The sequence below is a fragment of the Neofelis nebulosa genome, chromosome 10 (genome assembly GCF_028018385.1).
Source record: "Neofelis nebulosa isolate mNeoNeb1 chromosome 10, mNeoNeb1.pri, whole genome shotgun sequence".
In the NCBI taxonomy this organism is placed as follows: domain Eukaryota; kingdom Metazoa; phylum Chordata; class Mammalia; order Carnivora; family Felidae; genus Neofelis; species Neofelis nebulosa.
This window is the reverse complement of record NC_080791.1, coordinates 88,745,265-88,771,633: the sequence shown is the minus strand read 5'-3', so window position 1 is coordinate 88,771,633 and position 26,369 is coordinate 88,745,265. Positions and strand designations below refer to the sequence as shown.

At 46.6% G+C, this 26,369-nt stretch overlaps 1 long non-coding RNA gene across 1 annotated transcript; it reads left to right on the top strand.

Annotated features, from left to right (window-relative positions):
* Positions 1-24,160: 24,160 nt before the first annotated feature.
* Positions 24,161-26,096, top strand: LOC131487693 (uncharacterized). The gene is made up of 2 exons (XR_009249892.1): positions 24,161-24,275; positions 25,298-26,096. It is a non-coding gene; the product is annotated as an uncharacterized LOC131487693 (long non-coding RNA).
* The last annotated feature ends 273 nt before the right edge of the window (positions 26,097-26,369 follow it).

Genomic DNA, 26,369 nt, shown 5'->3' with positions numbered 1-26,369 from the left:
AAGAGGACTTAGCTCATAGGGTTGTGGTCAGAATTCCACAAGATCATTCATTTATGTATTCCTTGTATAAATAGCTTATTGAGAGCCTGTAATGTTCTTTTTTTTTTTTTAATTTTTTTTTTAACGTTTATTTATTTTTGAGACAGAGAGAGACAGAGCATGAACGGGGGAGGGGCAGAGAGAGAGAGAGAGGGAGACACAGAATCCGAAACAGGCTCCAGGCTCCAAGCCGTCGGCCCAGAGCCCGACGCGGGGCTCGAACTCACGGACCGCGAGACCGTGACCTGAGCCGAAGTCGGACGCTTAACCGACCAAGCCACCCAGGCGCCCCAAGAGCCTGTAATGTTCTAAGCACTGTTCTAGATACTGAGGATACAGCACAGACAAAAACCCAAAAACCTCTATCTTCATGAAGCTTCAATTCTAGTTGGGGAAGCAAACAGTAAGTAGAAAAATAATATGTTGGGTAGTGATGAATTCTATGAAGATAGAGCCTGATTTACAGTATGGAGAGTAACAGGGGCTATCTGAGATAGAAGAGTCAGGAAAGGCTTCTCTGAGAAGGTAACATGAGCAAAGATCGAAATGTAAAATATTTATTTATTTATTTATTTATTTATTTATTTATTATTTTAGAGACAGAGAGCACGTGTGAGTGGGGGAGAGGGCAGAGGGAGAGAGAGAGAATCTTAAGCAGGTTCCATGCTCAACTCGGAGCCTGATGAGGGGCTTGATCCCACAACCCTGGGATCATGACCTGAACCAACATCAAGAATCAGACACTTGGGGCACCTGGGTGGTTCAGTCAGTTGAGCAGCCAACTTCGCCTCAGGTCATGATCTCGCGGTCCGTGAGTTCAAGCCCCGTATCAGGCTCTGTGCTGACAGCTCGGAGCCTGGAGCCTGTTTCAGATTCTGTGTCTCCTTCTCTCTGACCCTCCCCCATTCATGCTCTGTCTCCCTCTGTCTCAAAAATAAATAAACGTTAAAAATAAAAAATTAAAAAAAAACAGAGTCAGACACTTAACCTCCTGAGCCTCCCAGGTGTCCCCCAGAATGCAAAATCTTTAGCACAGATCAGGCATAGAGCGCTCAATACATGGGACCTTTCACAATGCTACTTTCCAGGTTCTTATCCTCAAGAAGCTTATGGACCATGTACCTACCATGTGGCAGGTAATATATTTTATTTCTAAAACTACATCACTAAGCATTAAAAACTAGTCAGCTCATTTCACAAACACAAACACTCATATTTTAATTATTCTATCTCATTAATTCTTAGTCTCCCACCCCTGGTCACCTTTCTACTAGGTGCCACAGCAAGGTCCAGAACTGGACCACTGGCCCATTACCTCACAAAAGTCTGCCAATACTTGAAAGGGGTAGCAATACACTTTCCAGAATGGAGTCACTGTTGGCGTTTGTGGAAGCTGGACTATAGATGGGAAGGAAAAGATGGGGAAGGGAGTGAACTACATTTAGTAGATTGCTCTGTATATCACTCAGGAGCATAATTCTGTTGGTAGTGGGTAAGCCAGTGTAGATGGTATCACTGTGGCATTAACTGAAATTACTCGGGTACCATTGAAACCTGTCATTGCTGTAAGATAGACTTTTCCAAAGTGTGTTCCTAGAAACATTTGTTCTATGGAGTTCCATGTTCAAAATCTTTGGAAAACACTGCAGACTAAATTTCTCTCCTGGAGATTCACAAGGCATATTAACAGAGTAGACCAAAGGACTTGAGAATGTCTGTGGTAAAGAAAGCTGATGAACCTTAACTGACCTAAATTTCTCTGGCCACGGTACCCCTTTGTTTCTCATTAACCTACACTTTTTGAGAGGCTAACATAAAGTAAGGACACTAAATTTTAATCAACTACTCCCAACCTACCCTTCTAAAATCTTTGAAATAGCACAAGAGTAGGCAACCAGTAAATACGGAGTGAATGACTCCATATATAAGGGTCATGATAGGTATCATGTATCAAATACACATCCAACTTATATTCAAATTTACATATACAAGGAGTTCTCTTGCTTCAAGTATCACAGTGACGCCTGATATTATAGAAAGCTTTTGGAACTCCTTTTTTGGGGGACGCATTCTCAGAATTTAAACTTTGGAGGTGGAAAGTCATTTTAAAGAGCCTTTTAAGCCACCAGGGCCGAACCATGTTGTCAAGACATTGTGAAATTTGTTAAAAGCAGTTTTTTAAGACACATGATAGTATTATAGATTGTGAATGATGGTTAAAAAATGAATTACAACAGGATCAAGGTTATCCCTACCATATTACCTCCCTTTTGCCAAGTTGCATTCCAATATTCTTTCTTGAGTGGGGAGAAGGGGTGGAGTTAGAGCCAGCCTGCTGGGAATTGCCTATAACCCATAGCCTCTCTTACGGGTGCTAAGGGACACACCCATGGGAGTGTATCATGCGTGTAAATCTTATCTGTTATCTGATGTCAGAAGCTGAAAAAATGCTGAACCAACATAAACCCCACATTTTACACATGAGAAGATGGAGGCCTAGAGAGGCAAAAAAAAAAAAAAAAAAAAAATGTACCTAGATCATTCAGTCAGGAGAAAACTCTAGAGAACAAAGACCAAGCTGTTCTGTCTTCTGGCCTCGGACAACTCGGTCTGTTTGGAAGAAGCCGTCCCATATCAGGCTCCTGACATGAGAGCCTGAGATAGGAATTATAGTATTAGAGATGTATTGATTTATGTTATGTGTTCTCTAACATAAATATCTTGTTCATGCAATCCACACAGGATCTTTCTGTGTCACCCAAGAAATGGCCCAGTATTCCAGTGTGGAAGATGCTACCCCCTAAACCCAAAGAGCCCTATCAAGTGCTGCACCCCTTTCTTTGTTGTATAAGGTACAAAGCACAAAAATGTGGTCTTTACCTTAGAGAGGATAATTCAGCATGCCCCAAATCACCGGATTCCTCAAACCCTCACCGATGAGGCAAGTCCCTGAATTCTTGAAGTGCGTGTATCTTGCCAAGTTATCCAGAGACTCTGTCACTTCTCATCAGGTTTGATTAATATGGTGTCACCAATATAGCGGACAAAGGTGATGTTCTGCATAATCATCAGATGGTCCACATTCCTTTGGGTTACACGAAGACAGAGATGTGGTCTTACGGTAAAACCGTGAATGTGTATTGTTGTTCATCACATGTGCATGTTATCTGCTTCTCATCCTCCTTTCTGATGGGCATTGAAAACCACATACTTGCCCAGGAATAGCTGAATACCATGCACATAAGGATGTGTTAATCTGCTCCAGTGAAAACAGCTGAAGTTGGAGGTATTCCTGGGTTAAGTTTTCAGCAGTACACAGTTATACCCCATGATACAGTTTTTCAGGGGCCAGACTGATAATTTAAATGAGGATATAGTGCGGACTACCACCCCTGCGTACTTTATGGCTTCGAGAGTCTTCGAGGGAATCTGCCATTCCCTCCATGAGGGAGAGTGGATATACTAAACTCTCCAAAGGGTGTCGTTTGGGAGACTGACACAATCACTTTTACTCGACAGGTCAAAGGATGAATATAAATATTCTGCAAATTGCTAAGAATGTCCATTCCACTTACATGTTTGGGAGCTGAGACAACGACCACCGGGTGGGTTCATGAACTCAGTTTACCAACTGTGAGACAAACCTGGGTCAGGACTCATCTTATTACCTGCCTTGCATATGTCTCTACTTTAAAAGAGGTCCGACGCCACTTTGGGTTTCTAGCATCAGGATCATCTTTGGAATTGTATCCGACAGCCCTTGAAAGAACTGGCTATTTCTCTTTCTGCAGTGTATAATTGCCTGCGTAAAGACCTGTAGGTCTGTTTGGAGAAGGACCTGGTTGAATCATTACAGTACACACTTGTTATGATGCTTCCATACCTTCTCTCACGAGACCCCAACCCCTCTTGCAGTCAGTGGACTCTGAATCTGAGAACTGACTGAGGTCTGGAGCCCGGGAAAGAAATGCTGATTTTCTTTTGGGAGCGTTGACCGTTCTTGATCCCTTTTGACTTCGCGGGTTAAGTGAAGGGCATTGGCTATAACCTATCTTGGCTCTAGGGCCAACATAACCTTTCACCCACCTTCACAGATAACTTCAGGTGGACCCGCCCTGGGCGCCATCCCAATGTTGCTGCCCATTACAGGAATTACATTCACCCTTGCTTCTGATAATTCAGTGTTACCATCTGGCCTCTGCTTTTCTGGGACTCCATTATTATCGTTGATACTAGGGAGCCTGGTTCTGGAACAGCTTCTTCTATTTTCATCCCCAGCCTACAGGGGGCAGCCTCTACAGAGCTCCTCAACAGTACTGGTACCTTCCCCCAGCGTTCCCTTTCACATTGGTAAATGGAGGAACAAAGTCAGTTTTGGGATTTTCAGTCTCATGTAGTTGACCTATTCGAGCATGCTCAGTTCTCAGGGACTTTTAATCTCTTCCCCACAGTCTACCAGGCAGTCTGGCCTCTCCGTCTCATTTAATGCAACTTATCACTTATTCCAAGATACTAACAACCGCCTCAACGGTACACTAGCCGTGTCTCCTGAAGCCCTTCACCCTGTCATCGACAAACGTTCCCTTATCCTCCCGCCTCCCACTGTCCTCGTGACCCACTCCTAGGCATGCCCACCCCGTTCCTGCTGGCACACCGTAAACAGTTCTTGAACCCTCTCTGGCATGTAATTCCTCTACACTCTTTGCAGGATTGGCACCTCTCCAGCGGCGTCACGCTGAGATTTGACCTTAATTATAGGTCTGGTGGCCAGGAGGGGGAAGGTGGCAGATGATCTTAAGAAGGGCCAGTATTGGGGCACCAGGGTGACTCAGCTGGTTGAGTGTCCAACTCTTGATTTCAGCTCAGGTCATGACCCTCTGGTCGTGGGATGGAGCCCCACGTCAGTGCTGAGCATGGAGCCTGCTTGGGATTCTCTGTCTCCGTCTCTCTGTCTGTCTGTCTCCCTCCTTGTGCCCCTCCCCTGACCATGCTCTCACTCTCTCTCTCTCTCAAATAAATTAAAAAAAAAAAAAAGAATAAAAAGAAGGGCCAGTATTATCTTACAAAGCAGTAGCCTTACTCGAGGCTCCCCATTACCCTTCAAAAAAAAGGAAGAGGGAATCTATCTTCTGACAAGCGGGAGTGGGGCCATTTAGGCATGCCAAGGGGGTTCAAGGTTGTCAAGTGAATGTCCCCAGATACCTGTATTCCAAGTCTTAGGATCCTATTCTTTTCCTATCAGAGTCCTATCTTTGGCACAGGATATCTGCCTAAACTCTGAATTCAGCCTGCTTCGAAGTTCTGCTATCCTTTCTGTTAGGTTCTGTGTTTCCTCTTCAGCTCTGCCTGCCCTCTGGCTGCAGAAGACAAATCTCTAAGTGCCACCAAAGAGGCTCTCTGTTTTCTTTCTTTCTTTCTTTCTTTCTCTTTCTTTCTTTCTTTCTTTCTTTCTTTCTTTCTTTCTTTCTTTCTTTCTTTCTTTCTTTCTTTCTTTTTATTTTTTTTTTAACGTTTATTTATCATTGAGAGACAGAGACAGAGCACGAGCATGGAAGGGGCAGAGAGAGGGGGAGACACAGAATCTGAAGCAGGCTCCAGGCTCTGAGCTGTCGGCACACAGCCTGACGTGGGGCCTGAACTCACAAACCGGGAGATCATGACCTGAGCTGAAGTCGGACGTTTAACCGACCGAACCACCCAGGCGCCCCTATTTATTTCTTTATTTAAAGGTTTATTTATTTTGAGAGAGAAAGCACGCACACATGAGCAAGCACGGGAGAGGCAGAGAGGGTGAGGGTGAGGGAATTCTACGATCTCGGATTTACTCTTTGCTCCCTACCTTTCAAATGCCAGAGGCATTGCCCTAAAGGCTGCCCCCAGTTCACTGCAAGTGGAATTCTTAGCCGTTGTATGCTATAGCATGGGACAGACCATCCTTAACCTGCCCGCTGCCCGCGAGGTCTCTGGGGTCATCCAGTCGATGAATGATTCACTTCTAGGACCCCATCTTTAGAGTCTATTTCCTGTGACCACTGCTGATGCCAGCTGTCTTATGTAGACCTCCCTGAAAGCACAGCCTAAGGTGGGGATTCCCATGAAAGTAATTTATTGAAAAATTGCTCTCAAAAGAACCGAGGGAGGCAGAGCAGGGCAAGAGGAAAAGCCATGTATGGATGTGGTCGCAGCTGAAGACTAGTGTCGGTCTGGTACCGCAGAAAGCTCTAGAGCACAAATTAAACCACATAGTTGGGTCTACCTTGAGGCAAGGATGTCAGCCTTTTTTTTTAATCTGTGTGTCAGTCACAGGCTACTGGCTGTCTTTGGGGCGTGAGGGGGTAGAGAAGCACATGAGCCGTTAGAGCAATGATGGCATCACATGTCATGTGCCTTCTGGAAAACTCCACCGTACACTCATGAGAGAATAAGAGTGAACCAAACAAGTAATGGTTTGGAATTATTATTAAAAAGAATTCGGGGCACCCGGGTGGCTCAGTTGGTTGATCGTCCATCTTTGGCTCAGGTCATGATTTCACAGTTGTGAGTTCAAGCCCCACGTCGGGCTCTCCGCTGTCAGCGAGGAGCCTGCTTCAGATCTTCCGTCTCCCTCTGCCCCTCCCCCCAGTCTCTCAAAAATAAATAAACATTAAAAAAATTAAATTACATTAACATTTTTTTAATGTTTATTCTTGAGAGAGAGAGAGAGAGAGAGAGAGAGAGCATGAGAAGGGGAGGGGCAGAGAGAGACAGGGAGACACAGAATCTGAAGCAGGCTCCAGGCTCCAGGCTGTAAGCACAGAGCCCGACGCGGGGCTTGAACTCACAGACCGCGAGATCATGACCTGAGCCAAAGTTGGACACTTAACCGACTGAGCCACCCAGGCACCCCCTAAATTACATTTAAAAATGAATGAATGAATAAATAAATAAATAAATAAATAATAAAATTCAGACATTTACATTTAAAATTACATTTAAAAACAAATAATAAATAACATAAATACATAAAAGAATTCAGACATTTACATTTAAAATTACATTTATAAATAAATACATACATACATACATACATAAAAGAATTCAGACATTTACATTTAAAATTACATTAAGAAAGAAAGAAAGAAAGAAAGAAAGAAAGAAAGAAAGAAAGAAAGAAAGAAAGAAAGAAAGAAAGAATTCAGACTCTGTGGACCCTCTAAGAGTCTCAGGGGCCCAAACCATTAATTGTTAGTATAAATCATTTACACATTTTTTCTTTAATGTCTTCTGTATCTTTCCACCTCTCTGCAGTGAGCATAAATGAATTTATATGCTAAGAACTAGTGGTTCTTTGCAATTGACTTTATTTGGGATGCTTTGTGCAATCACTTAAAGAAAATGCTTTAGAAATTCTCAGGAGGAAGCCAGCTCATAGATGGTAGAGTGGCTAACGGCTAGTTTTTTTTTTCTGATGTGCTTATGCACAGAGTAGGGCTGCGGCTCCTTATATAACAGGTTAGCCACAGAGCAAAGACGTTCTGGACGTCTTCACACATGGTGATTGCATGGTCACGATGATGGTCACCTTGTTTGATTCACTCCTGGGTGCTCAGGGCCAAGCACAGCATGTGATGCACAGGAGACATTCAATCTTTGCCAGACGAATCGATTGGGAGCAAGATCAGCCTACAAGCTGCCAAGGGGTGCTGTAATAAGAGCTTCCATAGCAAGCGCTTTACGTGCATGGTCCCATCTCAACCTCCAGGAACTCTCTGAGGTGGTACCTTGATCATCTCTGCCTTCCAGACAAGAATACGGAAGCTCAGAGAGTGCTAGTCACGTGCTCAAAGACACCCAGCCAGGAAAGAGCAGAGCTCAAACTTGAGCTTTGGTTTGTGTGGGTACAGAGCCATATTCCTAATTCTATACAGTAGCATCTTCCTAACAGGCTGCTGTGATGTCAGGGGAGCCAGAGGGGGCTCCCACTCCAGGAAATGCTGATGGAAAGACTACCTGAAATCCTGATATTAAAACCCCACCCTTAGAAATCCTTGCCTCTGACCGAAAACTCCTGATAGGTGGCTTTCTGAATATAGGTTACAACGTGTGTGGGCACTTGGAGGAGACAGGAGGAGGGAAGAAGGAGCCTGGAGTAAGTTGAAAAGCAGAGCTGGGAGGCTGGGACCCACGATGGAGGCATGGAAAAGCCACCAAAGCCCCACACAGCCACCCCCACACCCAGGTGTGTCCTGACGACTGAAATCTGGCCCGACAGGAGGAAAACATCTCTTAACTCTCTTAATGGGCCAAGTTGACACCAGAGCTGCCTGGAAGCTGTGTGTGGGAAGGATGCAGGAAGCAGATGGGCTCAGCCTTCCTTAAGTAGATCAAAGTCCCCGCGAAGACCTCACTCACTCAAGACGGCAGCTGTCACTCACCCAACAGCTCAGCAGAACCTCACACAGTACGACACTCATTTGGCTTTCATTGAACTCAAGCAATGGAGTCCAAGGAACATGACAGAAGTGTCTCCTTTTGAGACAGTAAGGAACGTTCTCCATAAACAACTAGGGAAGGGGCAGAGGATGTAGAAGTGGGAACCAGACCAGAGCAGGTGAAAAAGGCAAGAAGAATGTGATCAACAAATTGGCTGAGTGACTAGAAAGGTTTCTTTTTTCAGGCACTATAGGAGGAGAACGCACTAATTTGGTGACAAATGTTTGCTGAGTGTGCATTAGAATGCTGCACTGGAGCCAGTACCTATAGAGTATATGCTCGGAATGTTACTTTGGCCCTACCTCCTGGCCTTTGCATATGCTGTGCCCTCTGTCCGGAAAGCCTCCTCCACTCTTACCATTTGCGTTAAATTCACCCTTTAAGATCAAGCTCACCGATTGTCCCCTCCAGCCAGCCTCCTGTGATTCTTTCTTACCCACCTCTCCAAAATACCCAGCCAGATATGGATTACGCTGCCGAGTATCCATAATATCCTATGCTGGGCAGCCATAATATTTATTCTTTTTTTAAAATTTTATTTTAAATTTTTTAAAATGTACATCCAAATTAGTTAGCATATATTGCAACAATAATTTCAGGAGTAGATTCTTTAGTGTCCCTTACCCATTTAGCCCATCCCCCGTCCCACAACCCCTCCAGTAACCCTCAGTTTGTTCTCCATATTCATGAGTCTCTTCCGTTTTGTCCTCCTCCCTGTCTTTATATTATTTTTGTTTCCCTTCCCTTATGTTCAGCTGTTTTGTATCTTAAAGTTCTCATATGAATGAAGTCATATGATACTTGTCTTTCTCTGACTGACTAATTTCACTTAGCATAATACCTTCTAGTTCCATCCATGTAGTTGCAAATGGCAAGATTTCATTCTTCTTGATTGTCGAGTAATACTCCATTGTATATATATATATATATATATATATATATATACGCACACACACATATATATATATATATATATATACCACACACATATATATATACCACATTTTCTTTATCCATTCATCCATCGATGGACATTTGGGCTCTTTCCATACTTTGGCTATTGTTGATAGTGCTGCTATAAACATGGGGGTGCATGTGTCCCTTCGAAACAGCACACCTGTATCCCGTGGATAAATGCCCAGTAGTGCAATTGCTGGATCGTAGGGTAGTTCTAGTTTTAGTTTTTTTGAGGAACCTCCATACTGTTTTCCAGAGTGGCTGCACCAGCTTGCATTCCCAGCCACCATATTTATTCTTAATGAACCAACTCAAAATAATTTGCATCTGTAACTATCTCCCTGGCTAACCGGACGGTGTCTTACTCACCTTTGTGTCCCCAGTGCCTCGCACTTAGTAGAGGCTCTGTAAATATTTGTTCCATTAATTTGGTTAATTCTCCATTTCCCTTACCGCACACCTTTGACTAATCATATACATTTAAGTGAGAGGCAATTCTTACAACATCAAGAATAAAGTCTGGGAATCCAGAATTCTAATCCTGGCTCCACCACTTTCAAGGTCTGTAACCTTCCGGGAGTTACTCAACCTCTCTGAGCTTTAGTGTCTTCATTTATAAATGGGGTTCAAATCCCCTATCTCAAAGAGCTGTTGTAAGGATTTAATGAATTAATTTAAGTTCTTGACAGAGATCCTGGCACATAGTGAATACGCAGTACTGCTTGTGCCTTTTAGTAATAAATTATTGGGGCGCCTGGGTGGCGCAGTCGGTTAAGTGTCCGACTTCAGCTCAGGTCATGATCTCATGGTCTGTGAGTTCGGGCCTCGCGTCGGGCTCCGTGCTGACAGCTCGGAGCCTGGAGCTTGTTTCAGATTCTGTGTCTCCCTCTCTCTCTGCCCCTCCCCTGCTCATGCTCTGTCTCTCTCTGTCTCAAAAATAAATAAAACATTAAACAATTTTTTTAAAAATAAATAAATAAATTATTGTAAAAGGTCACACAAAAGTTGGCAGGGATAGGCAGCTGTCTGGGCCTAGATAGGGAACAAAGTCTACTTGGCGGGGCGGGGGGTTCCGTAAGCAACTTGGGTCTCCACAGTGCTGTATGTTCAACTAAATTGCAATCTTTAATGGTACCTGAAGGGGGCAGTGGAGATCCTGTCCTGGAACTTAGCTGAGAACCCACCACCCCATCCTTCTGGGGCAGGCACACACCAGGACAGGCTAGTGAGAGGGAGATTTGTCAAAAGTACCTCAAGGTGGAGAAGACACTGAGATGGCCTTGTGGGACCACAGGAGTGGCTAAGGGAGTCAGCTTCCATGCAGCTGGCACATTCAAGTCTGAAAAATTCTGGCGGAGGCTGGCCCTTGGGCCCCGGTTTACCTCACTTCCCTCCTCTCTGGAGCATGGCTATCCTATGGCTTTTCCACCTCCGGCCAGGGAAGGTGACCACAACACTGAGAAGCGAATGAAAAAGAGTGGCTGAACAACAAAACTTAAAAGCCAAGGAAGGGACAAGGCAGAATGAGGGAGAGTAGGAGGGTTTAAGGGGTTCAGGGCCCAAGGGAGGTATATGCTAAGAGGTTCCCCAGAAGACAGTGGTTCCCTGAGGGACCAGGAGAGAAACCCTTCAACTGGTGGCTCAGTCAGAACCCATTCCAGATTTCAACCCAAAGGTGGACTCTGAGGGATCACAGTGGTCAGCTCAGACCAAAGGAGACAAGAGTTCTAAATGTCCTTTTGTGTTAGCCATTAGCTATCAGTGAAATACTCTGGGTAATGAGCTGTGCCTTCCTGCCCTGCCAATGTTAAGAGCAAAGTCAGGACAACTGGTAAACTGCTAATTGTCCTCTTAGAAAGGTGTTTTCCTTCTCGCCTTCTTCCTAAGTAATAGACTTCCCTCCACATTTCAGCTGAACATGAAGCTACTCAGAGTAAAGACTACATTTTCCAGCCTCCCTTGCAGCTAAGTCTGACCATGAGATTAAGTTCCGGCCCAAGGAATGGATGAAGAAGTAAGCATGCCACTTCCATGACGTGCTCTATAAGGTAGAGGGTGTGCCATCCCTCCAGCTGGTGATGGCTGGAGCTAGAGCAGCCACACTGGGGCCATAAGGCAGGATCTTCATGTTGAAGACAACAGGGCAATAACCTCGAAGAATTCTTGGTCTTTGAGGACTGTGGAGTTGCCACACTAGCTGGCAATGCATAGCACCAAAGGGAAATAAATTTCTACTTCTTACTTGGGGTCTTTTGTCACTCACAGTCAAGTCTAATCTTAACTGAAACAAGGGATTCCACAAAGTTTCAAAAACCAAAGTCCTCTATTTCCCTGGGGAAAAAAAAAAAAACCATGCAGGTTAGTGATACTGAGAACATCTGTTGAGTGCTTACTATGTCTCAGACACTGTCCTAAGCCCTTTACATGCATTAGTTCATTTAATCCTCACAGCAATCCCGTGAAGTAAGTGTTATATTATTCTTGGTTTATAGATGCAGAAACAGAAATGAGGCAAACTAACTATAGCTTGCTCAAGTTCACATGGTGAGCAGTAGAACTGGTATCTGAGCCCAGATAGCCAGGCTCCAAACCCAGACTCTTCACCACTATGTTAACTAAAATCTAATCATATCAGAAATCCAAAGCAAGTAAGTTTTGTTTGTTCCCTGTCCTGCTTAAGATCCCCCTGGCCTGGGTCCTCAGAACCTCATTTCCTTTCCCTTTGCGACATTCATCACACTGGTGGTAACTTGTTTCATGACTGTCTTCTCTAAAGACTGACAGTCAATGAAGTCGAGTTCTGTGTCTGTCTTGTTCATTGTTGTATACTTGATACTGAATCATTTCTGGTATTCAGTAAGTGCTCAATAGGTATTTGTTTATTGGGGAGGAAAAAGGGAAGGATAAGAGGGAGAGAAAAAGGGAGAGGAATAGGGAGAGAGGAGAGAGAAAGAGAGAGGGAAGAGAGGGGTAAAGAGGGGAAAAGGAGAGGGTGAGGAGGATGGAGGAGAGGTACGGGGGGGAGGGAGGGAGGAATGGGGAGAGGGGAGGGAAAGGCTTAATCAGAACCCTTCATCTCCCTGCACCCCCACCCCAGCTCCCAGTGGTACACACCGGCTGAGCCCTCCCTGAACTATTTCAGTCCAGCAGGTCCCAGGGGCTGCCTTGACCCTGCTGAGCCCTCTATGGGGACTACAGAAGTAGGATATATCCATTGGTTAATCAGTAGATCCAATAGGATTTACGATGCATCAATCAACTTGCTCTGCTTGGGGGATACTAAGGTGAGAACAGACAATGTCCCTGACCTTGTGCAGCTTAGAGCACGGGCATAAACATAACCAAACAGGAGCACAGAAACGTAATGACAAACTAAGGTCAGTACTCTAAAGAAAAGAAGGGGCACACACTGAAAATGGCATAGTCTGGTGTGCATCTGGGATACTGGCCGGGGGGTGAGGATGGCTGGAAAGTTCCTTCAGAGAGGGCTCCCCCAGGGGAGGAGGTGAGGCTTGGGCTACGGCTGATGGGTCTGGTGAGCTGGGGCAGTGCTTGTCAACCTTGGGACTATTGACATTTGGAGCCAGTTCATTCTTTGTCTTGGGGTGCTGTCCTGTGCACTGTACAATCTTTAGCAGCACCCCTGACCTCTACCCACTAGATGCCAATAATACCACCTCAACGGCCCAGCTGTGACAACCCAAGTGTCTCCAGACATTGCCAGATGTCTCCTGCGGGGCGGAATCTCCCCCAGTTGAGATCTACTAAGCAACCGGAAGAGGCCAGGTGCTTGGGGAATGGAAAGGGGCAGCAAGGGGAAAGGTATGTCAGAAAGAATGAGCCACATCTGCAAAGGCCCCAGGGTGGGAGGGCAGTGCAGCTGGAGGGCTAGGGGGAGGGGGGCGGCATGCACTCTGAGAGCAGCACAGGCCAGACCCTGCAGGTTGCGAAAGAAGGAAATGAATTGTCTGCTCCCTGGTAAAGAAAACATGCAGAGGGAGGATGGGAGCCTACAGGTCTAGTGACACGATCTCATGATTCTAATCATTGGGATCCAAAAATTAAGAAGCCACCATAAATCCGGAGCTGCGTTGGCACACGCAGCCCATCCACCCAGCTCCCAGGGCTGATGAGGGGTTGACAGATGAATCCAAGTGGAGCGCTAGGACATGCCAAGGGCTCCATTTAATAAATCAACTGACACTCCCCTGCATTTGCATTGCTAATGGCGGTACCTAAACCCCAGGTGTTGCTGTAGGGACTTGTCCCCTGCTGCCTCCCCATCTGTAACTTCCCAAGAGAGTTGGCAAAGGGCAACCGGGTGCTGGGAGGTCAGGTCTGGAACACATTTTAAAATCAGCCTGGGGCCGGAAGGTGGGTACAATGTCCAAAAGATCTGGTCACAGATGTGCAGGCTCGATGTCCTAAAGAGCACCTCAAAGCTGAGTCACAGGGCCCCTGAGGCTGAACTGCCTTGGAACAGGACACCGGGGCAGCCAGCTCCCAAATGCGCCCTGCTCTGGCCATTGAGTAACCAGCCATTCTACCTGGAATTCTTTTGTCAACTAGCTGTGACCTCCAGCCAAGTCAAAGTCAACCACTTTGGATCTCAGTTGTCTTCAATACATGCTGAAATTTTTCTTTTCCTTTATTCGGGGGGGGGGGGGGGAGGGTTGGATGGGTGGGTAGGATGGGGAAGAGAATGCTGAGTATCAGAATCATCTAGGAGATTTTTCAGTGTATACTCCACGCCCCATCCACCCCTATGATTCCCATAAGCTCCCGAGGGGGGTGTGTCCACCAGGATCTGTCCTGCCGATTTTTCCTCCTGCCACAGACACCAGGATAGTCTTCATCTTCCCCAGCTGAAACTCTATACACCCATTAAACACAACCTCCCCACCCTCTCCTCCCCCAGCCCCTGGCAGCCACCGTTCTGTCTTTATAAATTCGACAACTCTAGATGCCTTACGCCAGTGGAATCATAGGGTATTTCTGTTTGAAACAAGCATATTTCACTTGATGTGATGTCGTCAAGCTTCATCGATGTTGTAGCACTTGTGAGAACCTCTTTCTTTTTCCAGGGTGCATAATACTCCATTGTGTGTCCATACATTTGCTTATCCATTTATCCATCCACGGGTACTGGGCTTGCTTCTTTTTACCTTTTAGCGTTTGAGAACAGTGCTACTGTAAACATGGGTGTACAAATATCTGTTTGAGATCCTCCCTTCTATTCTTTTGTATATACCCAGAAGAGGAATTGCTGAATTATGTGGGAGTTCTATTTTTAATTTCTTGAGGAACTGCCATACTGTTTTCCACAGCAGCGACATCATCTTATATTCCCATCAACGGTATACAAGGATTCCAATTTCTCCTCATCCTTGCCAACACCATTATTTTCATTTTTTCTTTCTTTTTTTTTTTTTTAAAGTTTATTTATTTATTCTGAGGTCAGCGGGGAGGGCAGAGACAGAGGGAGAAAGAGAATCCCAAGCAGGCTCTGAACCTCCGGCACAGGGCCTGATGTGGGGCTCGATCCCACAAACCACAAGATCACGACCTGAGCTGAAATCAAGAGTTGGACGCTTAAGTGACTGAGACACCCAAGTGCCCTATTCTTTTTTCTTTTTTAAGTATTAGCCATCCTAATGGGTCTGACGTGGTAGAGCTCCTTCAATTCTGCACAGGAGGAGATGTCTCGCTCACCTCCGTGCAATCCTGCCCTGCCCTCTAGTTATAAGTTGATACTGGCAGGCCTCTAATCTCAACAGATGTATTTTACATCCCACGGGTGGGCTGGCTAGAAAAAAATACTCTGCAATAGATTAGAAGCCTGGCTCTAGAAGCCTGGGCCTTAGTTTCCTCATCGATAAAAGGAGGACAACAATTTAAAAAAAAAAAAATGTTTGCTTATGTATTTATTTTGAGAGAACATGAGAAAGCAGGGAAGGGACAGAGTAAGAGAGAGAGAGAGAGAGAGAGAGAAAGAGAATCTCAAGCAGGCTCCATGCACAGAGCCTCTGACTTGGGGCTCGATCTCATGAACTGTGAGATCATGACCTGGGCCAAAATCAAGAGTCAGATGCTTCACCAACTGAGCAACCAGGCACTCCAGGAGGACAACAATTTTATTGTCACAAGGAACATTCTGATAGAATGGTCACAAGGGGGGCGCCTGGGTGGCGCAGTTGGTTAAGCGTCTGACTTCAGCCAGGTCACGATCTCGCGGTCCGTGAGTTCGAGCCCCGCGTCAGGCTCTGGGCTGATGGCTCGGAGCCTGGAGCCTGTTTCCGATTCTGTGTCTCCCTCTCTCTCTGCCCCTCCCCCGTTCATGCTCTGTCTCTCTCTGTCCCAAAAAAATAAATAAAAAATGTTGAAAAAAAAAAAATTGGGGCGCCTGGGTGGCGCAGTCGGTTAAGCGTCCGACTTCAGCCAGGTCACGATCTCGCGGTCCGTGAGTTCGAGCCCCGCGTCAGGCTCTGGGCTGATGGCTCGGAGCCTGGAGCCTGTTTCTGATTCTGTGTCTCCCTCTCTCTCTGCCCCTCCCCCGTTCATGCTCTGTCTCTCTCTGTCCCAAAAATAAATAAAAAACGTTGAAAAAAAAAAAAAAGAATGGTCACAAGGATTCATTGGATTAGTATACACAAAGCTCTTAGACACAGTAAGCCTCATATCTGAATAAGTGATAGCTACTGTAATCATAGATCTCACCTATGATGTGGCTGTTTTTTAAAAAACAAACATCATTTTGGAAAATAATTTTAATTTACAAAAAAGGTTGCAAAGACAGGAAAGAGCGTTCCCATATCCCCTTGGCCCAACCCCCTCTAATATTAACATCTTAGGCAATCACTGTACATTTGCCGAAACTACGAAATTAGCATTGTGCATTACTACAAGCTAAACTTCAGACTTTGTTTGCATTTCACTGGTTTTTCCACAAATGTCCTTTTTCTGTTCCAGGATCCAAGCCAGGATATCACAGTGCATTTCAGACGTAGCTGTTCATATTTGCTTATTTCACTTTGCTTGTGTTTCTGCTTTTTTGCCTGAAGAGTGTTTCCACGGCTTTCAAAACTTCAAAGTTTTCAAAATTTGAATGTCTTTAGATACAGCCTGGCTGCCCACGCGGCCACAGGTGTCACGTGTCTGCTTCGTACATCGGCATTTACCTGCCTGCCCCAGCCTTGTGAACCTGTATCATCCAGCTTACGTGATGGCTCGCCCTTCCCCTCTGCGTGACTGTCATTCGATGATTAATTCTCCTGGATCTCCAAAACTCTTCTATTAAAATTCAAATACGGTCAGGTAGCTAGTACACGTAAGCCAATTCACAGACAAACATCTTAGCAGAAGTTAGTTGACAGGGAGGAAGGCCTCCCGGGGAGAGTCAGGGAAGGAGCGTTGGGAGGTCAGAAGGTGATGGGGGGTAGAGAGGCATCTCCAAGCGCAGACTGGCCAGGCATCGATGCTGGACTTACCCATCGTACGTCTTGGCGGGTGGGGTGGGGGTGCTGCCTGAAACAGGCCTTCACTCCTTCTGCTCAGCTCTGTGACCTCCCTCCCCGCACCCTGTCCTTCCTGGCATCATGGGTCCGGAAGCCCAGTGGAGGCCCCCACTCGGCTCCTCTTAGCCCATACCCGTGGCTCTGCCTTCTCCCTTCCCAGAACGTAGGTAACTCAGCTCTTCGGCGGTGAATAGAAAGAAAGGCTAGAAAAAACTCAGCAACCCAGAACAACATCCAGGGCAATGCAAAGTGCTAAGCAGGGATTTGAAAGTGAACAGCTGACATCTAAATACAGTAGCAACAGTATTTTCAATCTTGTTTTTGACTCAGAAATAGACCAAAGGCTATGAGCAATCACCTACCTTGTTTTCTTTTCTCTATTTTTACATACCTGGATGTGCACATCCAGAATTTCACGTAAGAGTCACATGTCTTGTATCTGGACATTTAGGGAAGTCCATTTATTGACCAACAGCACAGATGAACAGAAGAAGGTGACAGGGTCGATTAGTAAAAATTAGAATAAGTGAGAACGTTTCCCTGACTTAAATTCTTGCCTTTGCTTGTGGGCAGAGCTTCAATTCCAGCCGCACAATCTCCCTCCTGCCCTCACACGCGTGCCTGTCTTGGTGCTACGGTATAGTTGGGTAACAGAATGGGTCATTTGGAATGCTGGCTCCACCAGTCACTCGCTGTGTGACTTTAGGCAAGTTACTCAACCCCTCTGTGCCTGAGCTTCATCTGTGGAATGAAGAGAATTGTGGCACCTGCCTCCCAGGTTTGTTGAGAGATTGAATAAAAGGCAGAGAAAGCAAAGCATGCCGAGTGCCGGTGTGTAATTAGCACTCCAAATGTTTAGCTCTTGTCATCTACAACGCTCAGGGAAAGGTAGCATAATCGTCACCCAGATGGCCGCCAACGTGGAGACAAGAGAAGACAACAGGTGAACACGAAAAAGAGCTCTCGTGGAAGGTGGACATGGTAGGTGCTTTAACCACTAAAGGGCTTTCACACATAGCGGCTCACTTTTCTGATAGGAATCACGTAAATCCCAATGTCTCCATTTGCCGAATGCGAAAAGTGAAGCTCAGAGAGTCCAAACGATGCATCAGTGACCACACAGCAGAAAAAGATGGATAACTGGCCTTGAAATCGTGGAGCGGAGTGGTTAAGAGTATGAACCCTGGAATTTTACCTTTGACTTTTGACCACCATTCCCCCACCCTCACCCCCGCGTCTGACAACCATCCGTCTGTTCTGTTTCTATGAGTTCAGTTTTTTTAGACTCCACCTGCGAGATCATACAGTGTAATACTGTCTTTCGCTGTCTGACTTATTTCACTTAGCATAATGCCCTCAAGTCGCAATCATGTTGTCCCAAGTGACAGGCTTTCCTTCTTTTGTACGGTTGAGTCATATTCCATTATGTTCCAATACTCCATTATATCGCATTTCCTTTACCCCATTCCCCTTCGCCAATGGACACTTAGGCTGTTGCGAATAATACTGCGATGAACATGGGGGGTGAGGATATCTCTTCCACGTGTGGAGTGGAGACTATAGTCAACAATACTGCACTGGACTTTTTAAAGCTGCTAAGTGAGTAGAGTTTTAAAAAAAATTTCATCCCCCCCCCCCCACAAATATAACTGTGTGGGTGATGGGTGCTTGATAACCTTATTGCGATGATCATTTCACAAGACATATCAACCCATCACACCGGACACCTTCGACTTACACAGTGTTATACGTCAATTATACCTCAATAAAGCTGAGGGGGAAAAAGGGGGTATGAACCTGGTGTTCGAATCCTGCCTGCCACTTCCAACAGGCTATGTGTAAAGGGGCAGCCTGTTAAGTTCTGTGTCCCAGCTCCCTCGTGTGTAACGTGGGGGTAATGTTGTACCCCAAAGCATTATCGTGAAGACTCAGGAAGAGAGTGTGGAATAGTTCTCAGTAGTCTCTAAAGGTGTGGGGGGAAACAACTCGAAAACTCAGACCCTCTGAGTCCAAATCTTTTACTCTGTAGACACAGAACGAACTGAAAGAAACACCCTTCTTCTACCCCCGTTTTATAGACGAGAAAACCAAGCCCAGGGAAATGGAAGGGTTTTTGGTTTCCATCTAGGAAATAAAATTCGGAGGATATAAAGTTTAGGAGATTAAAAACGTAAAGCACCCGGAAACAAAACATAAAGGGACAAAAGAGCAGGGCCAGACCGAATAGAAGCTAGACAGAGCATCCACAAAAATGTGAAGGCTGAGAAGGTTACCAAAACAGTGAGCTCATTTCTGATGGATAACCGGAAAGAACAAGCCATGTTGTCAAAGACCTCGGAGGCCTGGCCCGGCAGCCCGCCAGCGTGCCCACAGCAGTCCCACCCTGAGCGCTGTCATGAAGCTCCATGTTCCCTTACCCCACTCAGCCACGTCTGGGGGGTGTTGCTGGTTGAGCGCCTCGAGAAGACTGGCTCTGAGCAACTTTCTTTCTAGTTGGCTCCCTGTGGGCCCCAGTTGGCCTCAGTTCCCCAGGGCCCAGTCACACCGCCCCTGCGCAGACTGACAAAGTCGGGGTGTTCACAAGGAGCTGTCTACAAAGAGAACACCTTTTCTGAAAGCTGGGGGCTGGGGAATCAGCATCGGTTGTACCACACTCTGGATCCTTCCAGAAATATCGCTTCTCTTCTCCAGGCATCCCTGTACCCCGTGACTTAGGTTTTACACACACACACACACACACACACACACACACACAGAGGCTATATGAGTCTGATGGTGGCAGAATAAGATAGATAATGCACAGGGATAGGAGAAGTCGCCGGGAGATGTGAGTGGGAAGGGCTCCGAGGTTTGTTAACTCTCACCCCTTTGAACATGCGTCCTCCTCCGCGAAGCCAGGTCTATGTGTCTCTCACCTACACATCCCTGCCCCCTTCCCCTCCCCCGCCCCGCCAATGAATTGTGTGACGCAAGACAACTCACCCAGGGCCGGCCTGGGAAGATGAGGCCACCTGCTCAGTTTTTTCCCGTGTCTCCAAGTGTAGCTGACAGGCTGTCCGACCTCCTGTCGCCCTCTCCTGCAGGTGTCCTCTGAGTGGCCTCAGGTGGGGCCCCAGGCTCCAGAGGTTTGTGGGCAAAGTGTGCGGCTGCTACCCGCAGGCCGTGGAGCCTGGCTCCAGCTAACCTTGGCAGGTCCCAAACCAGATTCTCCCAGCCAACCCTCACTGGGTATGACTTCATCTGACTCCAGAAAGGCAATTCACTAAATGGGCCATTCAATGTGATGGAATCTTTACGCTGTGCTGGAACGTTGCATATAGATAAATACAAGCAGCAGAGAAACAGTCTTTTCCGTAAAACCGTAACCCGGCCGGCGCTCTGCAAAAATAATCCTTTACCCTACAGATGCTTGGAACACACGATATAGTCAGGACAGTGGGGTAGGTTGGGAAGGGCAATAATCTCTTGAAGAAAAATAGGGGAGGTCTGTTTTATTGTTTCTCATTTAAAAATGAAGTTATGTTACATGCAACAAAATGTACCCTTTTTAGAGTGCAGTTTTATGAGCTTTGACTAACGCGTGAGGACAGGGGACCACCTCCCCAATTAAAACACGTAACAGTTCCATAGCCCCCCAGAAGTTCCCTGGGGCCCCTGTCATGGGTTGAATTGTGTCCCTGTGACATTCATATGGTGTTCTCCTAACCCCCAGCACATCAGACTGTGACCTTATTTGGAAACTGGGTCTTTACAGAGGTCATCAAGTTCAAAAGAGGTCATTAGAATGGGCCCTAATCCAATATGACTGGCGTCCTTACAAAAAGGAGAAATTTAGAGACAACCCCCCTCCCGCTCCCCCATCCCCGAGAATGCCATGTAAACAATGGAGATAGCCATCCACAAGCCAAAGAGGGAGAGGCCTGGAACAGGTCTTTCTCTCCCAGACCACAGAAGGAACAACTCTGACAATACTTTGATAGCGGACTTCAGGCCTCCAGACCTGCAAGACGGGGAATCATGTAGTACATAGCTTTTTGAGCCTAGATTTCTTCATTCGGCACAATGCTGTTGGGATTCACCCACGTTCTATTTTCTTTTTTCATTCCTTTTCATTGCTGAGGAATATTCCATTTTGTGGACGTACCACAGTTTATTTATCCATGCACCAGTGGAAAGATATTTAGGTTATTTCCACGTTTCGGTTATTGTGACTAAAGCCTCCATAAATGTTCATGTTTGCACTTTTATTTTTGCATGTGAACATTGAGTTTTCATTTCTCCTGGATGAATGCCTAGGTGTGGAATTTCTCGGTCAGATGATCAATGTATGTTTAAATTTTTTTCAAATATATTTTTAGTGTTTATTTATTTTTGAGAGAGAGAGACAGAGTACAAGCCGGGGAGGGGCAGTGAGAGAGGGAGACACAGAATCTGAAGCCGTCTCTAGGCTCTAAGGTGTCAGCACAGAGCCAGACACGGGTCTCGAACTCACAAACTGTGAGATCGTGACCTGAGACGAAGTCGGACGCTCACCCGACTGAGCCATCCAGGTGTCCCTATTTTTGCCATTTTTCAATCGGGTTGTTTCTTATCACTGAGTTTGAAAGGGTAAAACTCCTTTATCAAATAGTGTGTTTTGCAAATATTGTCTAACAGACCATGGCTTGTCTTTCTATTTTCTTAACAGTATCTTTTGAAGGGTAGAAGTTTTTAATTTTGAGCTAGTCCAATTTTTTTTTTTTTTTGATGGATCATGCTTTTGGTGTCATATCTAAGAAATCTTTGCCTAAACCAAGGTCATAAAGGTTTTCAGAACCCTTGCTTTTCATCCTGACAGAGCAGCTGATTCTGACCCCGGACAAGTCATTTCGTTCCTCAGCCTTAGTTTACCCCCCTTCCGTGAAACGTGGAGATTGAAGTGATATGTGTTTTTCAAACTTTCTGAAAGCAAGGGAGCTGAGACTCGGCCTGGGATCCCAGCGTATAGAATGGACACAAGCATTCCCAGGGTCCTGCACTTCTGGAGTCTCTCGGGCAGTCTTCCCAGCCTTTCGCGTGTTCACCAGTCACTTGAGGGCTTTGTGCAAACGCGTGTTCTGATTTGTAGGTCTGGGATGCGGCTGAGGTTCTTCACTCGCTCGAGGGCCAGGGGACGTGCACTGCTGGTCCAGGGACCTCGCTTTGAGTAGCAAAGCTCCAAGGTCCGCTCAAGGACAAAATGTGAAGTCCAGCTTCGTCAACATCACGCTTAGGATTTCTACAGCGTGTTTCTTCCAAGGAAAGCCAAGTTCTTCCATATCGGTAATTCTCTTTCCCTCCTTTCTCTCTGTCCCATGATTCCCCACGATTAACTGATGGGTACACCACGGCCCAGGTGAGAGCCAAGCTCACTAGAATGTGGCAGAATCAGAGAAGAATGTTGCCAACAGCCGGGGGCTGGCAGCCCTGGAGACGATACGATGAAGTCTGCGTTATACTTAGAACTTGCTCTGTTGCGTCAGAAACTCAGGCTGGCTTCGGAGAGAGGCAGACATTTCTTGGCTCACGCAACTGGAGAGTCTGGGGTTGTGCGGCTGCACGGCTGCAGGTGGAGTCAGAGCCAGCAAAAGCAGGGGGGCTGTCTGAGAGTTTTAGTTCTGTGCTCCTCCGAATTGCGTTCACTCCCGGGCAGGTGCTTGTGTGCCATCGTGAGACCGCGAGCTGGTCTAGGCTTCCATTCTGTCCGCTTAGCGCCAGCAGCAGAAACACCACTCCCCTTCTCCAACAGGTTCAGGAAAAGCCCCACACTGGAGGCGTGTTGGCTTAGCACAGGCCACACGCCTGCCTGTCCGTGTAACAATGACTGTAGCCGGTGGGACCTCGGGGTGCAGTGATGTGGCCGACCGGGCCTGAATGATGCTTACAGCATGGGGGTGATGTCAGCTTCCCCTGAGCCACGTGAACTTGAAAGATGGAAGGAACGGCCCCCAAAGGAAAGGGGAATGTTGTTTTTGCTGGATGGGCACACAACAGCGTCCACTGCAGTCGTTATGAATTCATATGCACGGAAGTCTATGGTTTTGTTTTGTTTTAATATGTGTTTTAAGGGGGAAGAGGAAACAAGAATGTGTAACTCTGGCCCCTCGGGAAACACTCTCATTGTGCCTTTTGGTGCCATAACTCCTCGGTAGCATCCAGCCCGCTCCCACTTGTTGGACTCCCTTCCCCCAATTTTGGTGCAGCACCCCCACCTCTAACACCCAAGATTTTCATGCTACCTTTCTCAGTCTGATAAGAATGTATATTCCTCCCCCCACCCCGGAGTTATTTGGACTGAAAATGAGAATTGCAACAGAGGGTAATGCTTGACACAAAGTGTGCACTAAAGACAGAATTTCAGGCATTGGGGGATTTTATTCCCCCCCCCCCCCCCCCGGAGAGGAGGATCTTCTAGGTCTTGCCAAATTATCCAACTGGTTTTGCTGACCCACAAGGTTGGCCAAGGACACAGCCTTCTAGCCCTAGAGCAATCCCCTCTGTCTGAAGGTGCCAGTGGAAACAGGTGGAGTCACAGCTGGGCTGATTAAAGGCGATGTCAGGACTGTCTTGGGAGGAACCTCCAAATAGGAGTGCAGGTGGCAAGCCTTGCCTAATTATCAACATGACAAGGCTGTAAACTGAGACCTCAGGAGGGGAACATTCTTGCTTCGTCTCTGGCAGACGGAAGAGACTGGTTGGGGCTTGATAGCCATCAACTTGAGCCTTTCAGGTGTTTAGAACACCCCCCTCCAACTGTCAGCCTGCAAAACGGGCCCACGTGACTCTTCAACAGGAGGAGGATGGCTCTGGCTGCAAAAGAACCGGTTCCGGCCAGCGATGGGAACGGTTCCTGGGTGGGATCCGGCCACTGTTCTGTAACGTCAGGTTACAGCGAGAGGGTATTTTGTCCAACGGCATGGGTTTCACCTTCAGTACCAGTACCCCCATGTCAACAGTGAAGGTCAACAGACTGCCTTATAAAATGAGAAAACATGCGCCCAGTGTCCCAGCCTCCCCCCTCCCGAGGGTGTGAGCTATGAGACCACACTTGGCTTCCCCAGGCGCCTCTCCCTCCCGCGCCCAGCGCACACAATGACCCCCTTATGCGCTGCCCGCCAGCCTGCCTGGGAAGGACACTTGGTGTGCGCAGAGTTTGACTACAGTACTACTGTACGTGGTAATAATTAACTCGAAATGGCATTTACGACGCTGAGATGTGATGTGTGCTGCTTTCCCTCATCCCTCCAGCAAACAGGACGTACTGACTCTGAACAGGTAGGACGAGTTACTGCCAGGCCCTCAAAGACACAGTGTTCTGCTGTGGAATTAGCCGAGCATAATGGGCCCATTGAATCTGGCGGCAGGCACTTTCCTCTCTCGGCCGCCCAGATAGATCCAGGAGCTGGGCCTAGACCCCAGGGAATGGCTGGTGGGTAGGATTGGGTTTCTAAATGGGCTTTGTTCACTCCCTGCAAGAGAAAACTCCAAAGCCGAGCACAAAACTGGGAACTGGGCAGAAAGCTTCAGAGTCCCTCAGTAGAAGTCGGGGGCTGAACAATCCCTCTGAGCGGCTTCACATTTAAAACAAGGCTTTCTCCCCTTGGGGCTTTTCGTGTAATGATTTACGGTAAGGGATTAGGGCCGGAGTTCAGCTTTCAGGGTAGCTGGGGCTGAGGTGGAGAAAAGGCACAGAGCATTTAGGTAGTTTACTCAAAACACACAGCCAGCTTGGGCTGGAACAGGAAGCAAGACAGGTCTCCCAACTTTTGTGTGTTGGCCTCAAAGGAGCAACTACGTTTGCTCAGGTCAGTCGGTTCCAGGTGAAGCTCCTCATGTTAGGAGTCCAAGTGTCACTCCTACCTTGCGCTCGACTGCTTACCGGGTAGAAGAGAAGAAGCAGTGGGTGTGGCAGACAGAGTCTGAGAAAGCAGGTTCCAGTCCCGGCTCCGGGACCCACGGCTGTGTGATGGTGGGTGGAGCCCTTCACATCTTTGGACCTTGGTTTCCTCGTCTGTAAAGAGAGAAAGCCGGGACAGGTGACCTCCAGAGTGGCTCATACACCATTGTTCAGCAGGTGGAACCCTGCCATGAGTAACTGCTCTCCCTCTACCAGGAGCATCCGGGAAAACTTGGGCTGGGGGTGCCGTGGTTGGAAGATTCCAGGAGAGAAAAGGAAGTCCTGAAGAGCACACCAGTAATTTGGAGCTTTTACCTTCCTTCCAGCGACCCATACGAGCCCTCCTGAAAATAATAAAGTGCTGATTAGGATCTTAGAGTCCATTTTCTTTCATTTTCAGGCCTTCGGTCTTCAGATGTAGTGACTTGGCCAAGGTCACAGAGAAAATGGGTAACAGATCTCCTGCTTCTCACCTGCAGCTTTTGCTATGTGCTCAGCAGCTAGTGACTAGACCATCCCTCAGCAGGCAGCAGCAACAGCCAGAAATCTAGATTCCTGAGGACGTGACATCAGTGATTGAGCTCAGACCCTGTGCTATGCCCGTTATCTACATCAGCTCGTTTTTTTTTTTTAATTTAAAAGCTAATGATACTATCAGCGATAGCCAAATTATGGAAAGAGCCCAAATGCACATCAACTGATGAATGGATAAAGAAGATGTGGTATAGATATACAATGGAATATTACTCGGTGATCAAAAACAATGAAATCTTGCCATTTGCAACTACGTGGATGGAACTAGAGTGTGTTATGCTAAGCGAAATAAGTCAGTCAAAGAAAGACAAATATCATACGATTTCACTCATGATTGGAATTTAAGAAACAAAACAGATGAACATAGGGGAAGGGAAGCAAAAAGAAGATCAAAACAGAGAGGGAGACAAACCATAAGAGACTCTTGAATATAGAGCACAAATTGAGGGTTGCTGGAGGGGTGTTGGGTGGGGGGACGGGGTAAATGGGTGACGGGCATTAAGGAGGCCCTTGTGGGGATGAGCACTGGGTGTTCTATGTAAGTGATGAATCACTAAATTCTATTCCTGAAATCATTATTACACTATATGTTAACTAACTTGGATTTTAATTTTAAAAAATAAAAATAAAAAGCTACTGATAGGGTGGGGTGCCCGTGTGGCTGAGTAGGTTGAGCGTCCGACTCTTGATTTCAGCTCTAGTCACGATCCCAGCTTGTGTCAGGCTCCGGGTTGAGTGTGGAGCCTGCTTAAGATTCTCTCTCTCTCTCCCCACCCCCCTTGCCCCGTCACTGCTCATGCTCTATCTCAAGAATTAAAAAAAAAAAAAAAAAAGGCTAATGACAGATATCCCTGAAACTAATATAATGTTATCTGTCAATTATATCTCAATTTCAAAAAGACAACCCATGACACATGTGCTTTTATCAGTTTTACATG